We start from the raw sequence: 9,372 nt of genomic DNA, 5'->3' as shown, positions 1-9,372 counted from the left end.
AGGTGTCCTTGTGTGTGTTTCCCGTTTAATGTATCTAAGCCCCTGTGCATATAGCAGAAACCCTACGGAGAGCAGGGGTTCTCCCTGCCCAGACGGGGTCTCGAACCCGCGGCCCCTCGGTGGGCTCTACCCTCTGTGCCTCCTGATGGCGCTAGTGAGGCCTCGGGGGGCGGGCCGCCCGGTTCTGCCTAGCTCGCGGCTCTATGGCCGCCGCTCTGGGCGGGCTCTCCGTGGCCGGCCGCCGCCGCCGCCGTGGGCGGTTGCCATAGCGCCGCCGCCGCCGGGCCGAGCGGGGGGCTCGGGGCTGAGCCGCGGCCCGGCCCCTTCGGCCTCTACCGGGACGGGGCTGCCGGAGGAGGCAGGTGAGGGGCTCGGAGGGGGTGGCGGTTGTGTGTGGGGGTGAGGCCTCCCCCGTTGTGGGGCTGTCGGAGCAGGGGGGGTGCGGGTGAATGTGGGGCCCGTGAGGTGATGGAGTTGTCCCTGAGGGTTATGAAGGGGCTCTGGGTAACGGCTGTGGATTGGGGGGGTTGGTTTTAAGGGGGGGGGGGTGCCAGGGTTTGGGGGAGAATGGGGCCGCTTGGACTGGGAAAGGCTGGATTTTGGTGGTGGGGAGTTGAGGTAAAGGGGCTCCCCCATGGGAAGCACTTTGCAGGGTTCCCTGTGGAGGGCCGGAGAGACTCAGGTGCAGCCTCTTTCCTCTGATTTAGAAAGTGGAGTTGAGAAACTCATTCCTTCTCCAGGTAACGCTCCCAAAGGCACTGCGAGGTTCGGTAGGTTATTCTGCTCGAAACGCTGTGAGAATGGAGGGGTTCTGGATAAGCACCAGCCGTCAGTAGAGCCCTTTGCTTAAACCGTTGTCTCTGGGCGTTTACAGCGTGTCTGAAGTACTGTGCTTGGTGGCAGCGGGGGGGGGTGACTCCTTGGTGACAAGGACCCGAGTTGTTCCCTTCAGGACGAGCTGCTTCTGCTGGAGACGGGGGTTGGACAGCAAAGGAGAAGCCGTGCGAGCCCTCCCTGCACCACGCCTTGCAAAAGGAGCTCGGAACACAGAAGCGCTGGGGTGTTCTTCGGGACGCTTTGTCCTGTGAGCTGGTCAAGGTGCTTCCCGGTAGCTCGGTGTGTGACTGCAGGTTGGTGACTGTGAGCTCCCTGCAGTGGTCCGGGCTGAGCCTTTGCAGGGCGAGACAGGCTGTGTCCGACCCTACTGCAGCTCTGCGTCCTCACATCCTGTCCTCAGCACCTGTGTGTTGGGTTTGCTGTAATACACGGAGGGAAACCTGGGTGTAATTAGGTTTAGGTTACCTTCCCGTCCCTTATAGGAAGAGTGAGCTTTCATACACAGGCAAAGCAGCTAGGGATGAATGTGCTTGATGTAGTGGCTGTGTGATAAATAAAGTGTTGCGCTTGGGAGTTTCACGTGTTTCAAGCACTGCGAGGCTGGTCTGGCTTGCTGAGATACCATAGAGGTGAGTATAACATTAAAGCATTTATAGGGATGTTTTAGGTTTATGGTTCTTTGCTTTAGATGTATTCAGGGTAATGTTTAATGTGAGATGTGAAAGGATTTGTTTTGTTTGAGCTCACTTCCTCCTCTGTGGCTCAGAATGTGTCTGCCATGGATGGCACAGCCTTGGGAGAGCTGTTTCGTGGCAGCTTTCTGCCCTTTCTAACCTGATTATAGAGTTGGTAAAGAACTTAGTGGATTTGCAGAATGCTTGTTAAATTCTCCGTTTCACTAGGATGGGAAGTGACAGTGCTGTAAGTTGGTGGGTTTGGTGTGTTTACATCATAGTGGGTTCTATTTCAAAACTTGGAAGCCCACATTTTAAGACAAATGGTCATTAAGGCATGTACATGGAAAAAAGCCCAAAAGAGTATTAACCTTTTGTTGTTTCCACTGTTACCTTGTTTTTCCAGAGCTGAGAAGCGGAACAGAAAGCTGGGATCTTGGAAAGTTTCTTATGAATTCCAGATCCTTGTATTTACCTACCTCTCAAATATAAAGCCAGGTTGGACGGGGCTTGGAACAAGCTGCTCTAGTGGAAGGTGTCCCTGAATGTGGCAGGGGGTTAGAGCTGGATGAGCTTTAAGGTCCCTTCCAACCCAAACCAGCCCGGGGTTCTGTGAAACCCTCTTAACTCCTCAGCACGTTTTGTGTTCCCAGTGGTGGGGAGCAGGGTCTTGTTTTCATTCTTTGAAAACATAATTGCTTTTGGTAGAACATTTGGGTCTAATGAAACAGAATAATCTGCTGTGGCTGCTGTGTTTTCCATTGTGGACAATTCTCTGTGCCTGTGGGAGCTCTGGTGGAGGGTTCCCGGCTGCAGCGCTCGGTGTTTGCGCATCCACTCCGCTGGTGGCAGTTGAGCTTTTAATTAAAAGCTGATTGCCTTGAAATTGCTGTTCATGGCTTAATGCTTCATTACTCAAGTTTATGCTGGATTGGATTAGCTTTAAAGCCATCACTTAAGTATCGTGTTTAATTGTAGAAAAGTAGGCTTTCAGTGAGGCTTCGTCATTCTTGTTGGCAGGTACATGTGATTGGGCTCTTGGGAGTCAACTTAAACTCAGAGCTGAATGCAATACTCTGCAGTGAGAGCACAAAGGAACAATATATCTAAGTTATATTTTGGGGCTGGTGGTCACCAGTTGTGTTTCTGACTGAAATCTCTCTTCTTTTCTCCAGGCCTTCAGTTTTGTCTGCATTGGGGTTGACTTTAGCGTTGTGTTTTAATTCGGTTTTTAGCTTGTGTCATTCTCATTTGTTTTTATACAGGGTTTGTTGTTTCTAACAACTCGCACTGTAAAGTCTTCCATCCTGCTAGAGCAGGATTTGAGTTGAATTGTCAGCTCTATATATAGCAGGGTTATTAAAACTTGGGCTTTAGACTTTGAACCAGCTTTTGAATGGTGAAAGGGTGTAAGCAGATTTTCAGCCAGTCATCTGCTGTGGTGTTCCTATAGCAGTGTGTCTGCCCCTGAATTGCCTGGACGTGTGCTGGAGGCAGCTGTGAAGCTAGACAGGCTGTGTCTGACCTGCTACTGCAGCTCTGTGTCCTCACATCCAGCCAGGTAAAATGCTGTCCTCAGCTCCTGTGTGTTGGGTTTGCTGTAATACATGGAGGGAAAATTGGGTTTAATTAGGTTTAGGTTGCTTTCCCATCCCTTGTAGGAAGAGTGAGTTTTCATACACAGAGTATCTCAGAGTGTCTCTTCTCTAAAGCATTTGACCAGTCCTGGGGGATACAGAGCCTGTTCCAGGGATAAGGAATTAGAAAGTACATTCAACCAAGAACTTGGAGCTTAATAAACCACTTTGCAGCAGAAAGATAATGTGAGATGCAGCTAGTTGTGTGCACTGGTTTGGACACAACTGTGTGTGAATGAATCCATGCTGACTAGGACAAGAGGACCTTTTGGTATGTGGTAGTAAAACCTGAGGGAATTCAGTACTTCTCTGTAGTCTGAGCCCTGAGTACAAGCATAGCATGGCTTTAAACTACCTGAATGCTGCTGGTGTGGGCTAAATGCTTGAGTATTGATCCAAGTGTTACAGTCAATGCTATGGTAAGGTCTGTGCTGCTGTGATTTGCATACACTATATGTATTCACGTAGTGCCAGTGTTTCTCCAGCCCTCTTGTGACTGCCCACTTCCATTGTGAAATTCCAGCCAGTCTCCTGCTCCCCAGGGAATTCCAGTCATTATTCTTGGTAGCACCTATCAGTGTCTCCCCATATGGAACTCCTTTTCCTCCACTTCCCAGACACTGTCATTATGAGAAGCCAGAAATTAGTACTTTGAACTCCCACTAACTGGCATTCCGGGAGCATGGAATGCTTTGCAGGGGTGAGTAAGTGCAGTCTCTGTTTCCCAGGTGGGGAGAATCACATCAGCCCTGAATTGATGTCAGAAACAGAACTCACCTGCTTGCCAAGTCTTCTAGCCCACCTGATGGTATGGGCCCTCCAGATTTATTACTCAGTCTCCAAAGAACATTGCAAGGTTGAAAAATGACACTTTTCTTTCAGAAACCAGAGTATGACAGTCAGATCCAGAGTTTAAACTCTCTATTAGTTTCTCCCTTCTTTCTCAGCCAGAGCTCAGAGCTGAGGGATGGCTCTGAAAGCCCTTTTTGGCTTTCTCAATTTAGGTTCCCATAAGGGACTTCCTTTAAAAAGGAATTATTGTTTTCTGGGGCACTGTTTATTCTTCTGAGTGTCCATAAAATCTACAGATTCTCCATGTTAATTGCTCTTGAGGTTTTCACTTTACTCCACAATATTAATTAGGCTTCTTCCTCGAATGCCCTCCGGCTTCTCTGCCACATAGTCTTAGAATAGGAATTTCCACATTGTATTTCAGTGGAGACTAGAGTATTAATTTAACATCAGCTCTTTTTACACTGCCACCTTTTTATTTCTATTTAGGAGGTTGTGGGATATGCTCATAAGAATAAATTTAAGCATCATGTGCTTTGGATCTTTCAGCTTAGCCTCTAGACAGATGTTAAGTGAGACTTTAAACAGGCAAATTTACAGTAGTCTCTTTTGGGAGTAGCTTGTTGCATAGTAACCTCTACTGCAGAAGGATAGTTCCTTTGGGCATTATGTGTTCTACACGTACACATGGATAACTCCAAATTGCAGTATCACAAGTGGCATCACTGAATCAATGCCACTTGCAGTGTGCCTGAGCTTGTATTGGTTTGGCTTGTTCCCCAAATGAGGTGGAAACGGTAATATTGCACCCCGTGGAATTCCACACTGAAACTGATGTGCTTTCTGTTGATGTCAAAATACCTTGCTCAGAAAGCAGTTACTGCTGGGTTCCATGTTTCATTCACCCATTACTTTGAGCTCTTCCATAAACGTGTTGGTGCTTCTTAGGACTGTGCCTGAGCCAAGGTTATGTGGAAATCTGCTGAGCAGTGGCGTTCCTGGGAACGGGGGGTTGGAGAGCAGCAAGTTAATCCTCAGCTCTAGTCTGGTGTTACAATAACCATGGCTAGGCTGGAACCGCAACTGGTGCTGCTGCTCTGCTGCAGTGAGGAATCCCTTCTCCATAGGATTGCCTTAGAGTTAAAATGGAGCGTTGATTCATCTGGTGGCATAGATTTATTTATAGATCCTTGGATTTGATAATCTGGAGGACAAACAGGCCCGTGGTTTGCTGAGCAGGTTTTTAAATGTCAACTTAATCACTGAAAGAAGGCAAATGTTTTCCTGGTTAGATTAACAAACCCTTCTGACTGCACCCATGCACCCTCTTCCTATACATGCCTTGTATTCTTGGCTAGCAGCAGAGACGGATAAAATGTCAAGCCTGATAGATAGTTGGAGCTGGTTTTTGGTGGTTAAACAATAACGAAACTGTTGTGTGCTTGCAGGGAAACACTGCTCCCTGTGTGCAGACTCCGTCCTGGCGAAAGTTTGAATTGTTCCAAAGAAGGGGCATTTCTAGAATGCAGCTTCTGTGGCCAGTTGCACAGCTGTCTAAATGACTGCCTGTCTTGAGGCCATTACACAAGCATTGCAGAATAGTTTGGAAACAGTTTATTTTTCAGATTCCACGGAAAGTGTAGATTTCAAAGGCCCTTTGGACTGTCTAATCACAATAAAAATAGAAATGGAAGCTGGTGTTTCTATAGAGGCCGATTTATGCTCTCGGAAACGCAGGTTTCTTCCAGTCAGAGGCTGATACTTGCATTATTCTTACCTTGTGTTTCTCGGATTGAAAGGCTTATCAGTTGTTGCGTGTGATTGTGCATTTCCTTGTTGGCTTAGTCAACTCGAGCCTGTCCTTGTGCATCCTTTTGTGCAAAGGGCTCTCGGGTGAGACGGTTTAGATCTTGTCTCTTACGCAGAAGTGAGAGGGAGTTAATGCAGGTATTTGATTAAAAAGCCCCAAACCTCAGCCTTCCTGTTGACAAACTTCTTGTTCTTTCTGTTCCTGTTGTTATTTATAACTCTCGCTTCTTGTTACTTGCTTCTCTGATGTGAAGACAGATCACAGGCAGAGTGTGCAATGGAAATAACTAAATGAGGAATGTCATCCTAAGTGAAGGAAGAAATTCCTGAAATGAATTGAAATATGTTGCTCAGCTCGCTGCTGGGAGTGCATTGCAGTGCCGACAAAGTGTGCTTAGAGAATGCACTTGGAATTCAAAGCACCAGTAAACGACTACTTGTATCCAGCAAAGTAATGCAGTTAAAAACAAAGTGCTTGCAGCATTTCTTGTTATCTGCCTTCAGAGACAACTTAAACCTGCAAATAGGTTTATCTGATCGTCATGAATGGTGCTGATACCATCTCTGAAGTCTCCTGTGGGTGAAAACCTATTTCAGGATATTCCAAGTGTGTCTATTTCAGAGGTAATATGTAGCACATTTAATGCAGTTTTACCATTTTTAGCTTGTTCACCTTTTGCTGTGTTAAATGCCATTTGGATCACGTTTTCAAACAACATGCTCAACTGCATATAATGAAGCCTTTTCATGCAACGGAACATAGGCCAAACCCAAGCCAAGCTCATGAAAGGCTTTACTTTGTCTAAGTGAAGTAAGATGATCGTTCTTGGAACGAGGCCTGTCTCTTCATCAGTATTTTCCAATTGGCGTGCTGCTCAAAACCCAAGTAACTTGGTAAGGTGTTGTTAGGGAGGCCTGAGCTTGGTTTTTTACTTCTGGATGTGGCTCTTTATAATGCAAGTTCAGGCTTTTCTTGCTCTGTCTGGAATAACAGATGCAAGCTTGAAATTAAATCTGTGATATGTGGTAGTAGTTCCTAAAAACTCCCCCAATCAAAGCAAATGTGAGGAAAAGGCTGTGAACTGTTACTGTCTGCTTGACTGATCAGCTTCAATCCTTGATGATGGAGGAAAAAGTCTAAAATTACTTACTGAACCTTCTGAGCTTTGAAAGAAGGGAATTTTTACAACATCCACCAAAGACTTGACATCTAAAATCCGAGATGCTTTTCTAACCAGCAGTGTGATAGCGTGCTGCCTCCTTCAGACCTTATTCTTGTCTCAGGTACCAAGAATGCCTTTTTTCTGATTGAGAAGGCCACATTTGGCAGGGACACTTCTTTAAAACATTAAAATACCTCATTAAGTAAAAACAAATGTATGGGGTAGTATTTTATTCTGCACGTTACCTGAACTTTCACTGTGAATGGGTAAAAAGTTCAAACAAAGCCCAGCAAAAGAAGGACAAAAACCCTAATGGGACTTGCATTGTCTTTTGCACTTGTGTGAAACCTGAAGTTGCCCTCAAAATCATCTTGTCTTGTCCTTATTTATATACGTTTATGTGGTTTGTGACGTTAAAATGTCAGGAAGCTCTGCAAACGTGCAAGGAGGTTCCTTACTGTGAACGTTTGCCGTGCCTTACTTCTGTGAGCTGTGATAGCTCTGAAAGTATTTAATACCATTATGATTACAGTACTGCTTTGAAGAACTGAAATAGTAACCCAGTTCCATTCCCTGATGAGGTATTACCTGTATTTTACGGGTGGAAAACTGGGGTACAGAGAATTGAATTGGCCGGATGCACAAGGCATCTGTAACAGAGCTAGAAACTGAAACCAAAAATCCTCAGTCTCAGCTGTCCCATGTTATTTATCCCATTACTAATCTGAAATTAATTACCCAATGCATTCTGGTGAACTTGAGGTCTTTTTGTTTCCTTCTTAATAGGAATAACTGGATTGTGTGTGTGTGTAATCAAACCTGGGGCAGTTGCTGCTGACCTATTGAACTGAGAAAAGCAGAGCTCAGAATGGAAGCAAGTTCATGCTGATGTTAATGGTGGAAAAGATTGTGTCACAGGGAGCTTCTTAGCAGCAGAACTCACGTCTGCTTGTGCTGGAAGGCCAGATAAGCTGTTACTTGTTTGGGATCTGAGAACAGATCCCAAAGGTTTTGAGGTTTTATTTAAAAACTGAGTGTTCCTTGTTGTTAAAGGACAAGACAGCAGAGTGTCTGTTCCCAACTTCCATGATAGTTGGTAGGGATTTTGTCTTAATGCTTCAACACCAGGATTTAATCTAATACGAAGATCTCATCTGTCAGTTTACAAAGCAAGCAAACCCAAAGGGAAAGAAGTGCTCCTCCCAGATACAGGAAAGCAAAATGAGAAGGTGATGATGCTGCTGTATGGCAGACATTGAAAGAAAACAATCAGCAAACCCAAGCAAATTAAAACCACCCCAAATGAAACAGATTTATTGGTTTATAAACCCCAATGATTTCTGGAGCACTGACTCACCGTGTCTGAATGCTTGGGCTTGCCAACAGCCATGAACTGAAATGTGACCCTGGTCTGCTTGTTGGCGTGGGCCATATATGGGAAATTTCCTCTTCATGACAAAAGTGGGGAATCCAGAAGATGCAGGTCCTTAAGGGCTGTTTGAAGCTTTCAGTACCCAGGATCCTCTCAGTCTTTAAAAAGTAACTGTTTTGTACAGGTTGGCTCCAACAATGACCGCATGTTCATCAATCCTGACTTTCTGCTTTGATCACCATAAACTGCAGCAGTTTTAGGTGAGTTGTGCCTTCGGCGATGTCTTCTTGTGCCTCTGTTGGCAATTCACACCATGCTTAAAATGCTTGACAAAGGATCCTAATATTCTGCCATAATGTATGTATAGAGGTGTGGCAATAAAGGAAAATTGCCTTTGTGGGAGGTCATGGGTTTTGTTCCAAGAGACAAATGTTTACTTTATGGTTTGTACTGATGATGTAGGTGAGCTCCTGCGTGAGCTCCTGCAGAATCTCCTCAGGATCTTACCCTTCAACTCGGCAGCCAAAAATCTGGGATAAGATGGCTGTTGGGTTTGTTCATGTCCCAGTTTAAATTCCCAGCCCAAATTCCAGTCTGCATTGGCTTGGGTTTACTAGTCCTTAATGTTCTGTAGAGATTGAGGCTGGAAGAAGAGGCATGGCAACTGAACATAGGTGGGGGTAAAATCACCAATTCAGAGTCTTTCTTGCCTAGAAACAACCTCTGTAGATGGTTGGAAATGAACTTTTCTACAACATAGCCTATGAATGTTGTAAGTAGTTCATGCCAGTCCTACTGACAGACACTAGAAGGCAAAGCTTGAACTTTTCCTCGGTTTTCCAGCTCTTTTCCAGGGCTGCATGCAAGTGATTTTGAATTTCAAATGCTTTTGTGCTAAATGGAGGTTGGCATAAAAGTAATAGTTAATATTTATGGAAATGCTTTAAGAGTGCAACTTCAAAGTGTCTCTCAAAGTTCCACCTGTACCAGCTTACCTCAAATGAGGGTGGGGTATTTTTCCTCATGCTCAGATGAGATGACTAAGCCACAAGTGAACAGACTTTTTTATTCCCGTATCTTTTGTTGTC

At 45.3% G+C, this 9,372-nt stretch overlaps 1 protein-coding gene across 4 annotated transcripts in view; it reads left to right on the top strand.

Moving 5' to 3' along the window:
* Positions 1–199: 199 nt before the first annotated feature.
* Positions 200–9,372, top strand: part of RFFL (ring finger and FYVE like domain containing E3 ubiquitin protein ligase) — a 30,378-nt gene continuing 21,205 nt past the window's right edge. The window contains exons 1-2 of one of the 4 annotated variants that reach the window (XM_062614861.1): positions 203–362; positions 8,469–8,544. The gene's annotated coding sequence lies outside the window, so the exon portion shown is untranslated. Of the gene's footprint in view, positions 363–3,048; positions 3,073–8,468; positions 8,545–9,372 lie in introns of those variants that run through there. The other 3 variants (XM_062614857.1, XM_062614858.1, XM_062614859.1) reach the window with 3 other exon arrangements.

Source organism: Pezoporus occidentalis, unplaced genomic scaffold (genome assembly GCF_034315485.1).
Source record: "Pezoporus occidentalis ecotype Australia unplaced genomic scaffold, CSIRO_AGI_Poc_V1 ctg179, whole genome shotgun sequence".
NCBI lineage: Eukaryota > Metazoa > Chordata > Aves > Psittaciformes > Psittacidae > Pezoporus > Pezoporus occidentalis.
This window is presented reverse-complemented; position numbering and strand designations above follow the sequence as displayed.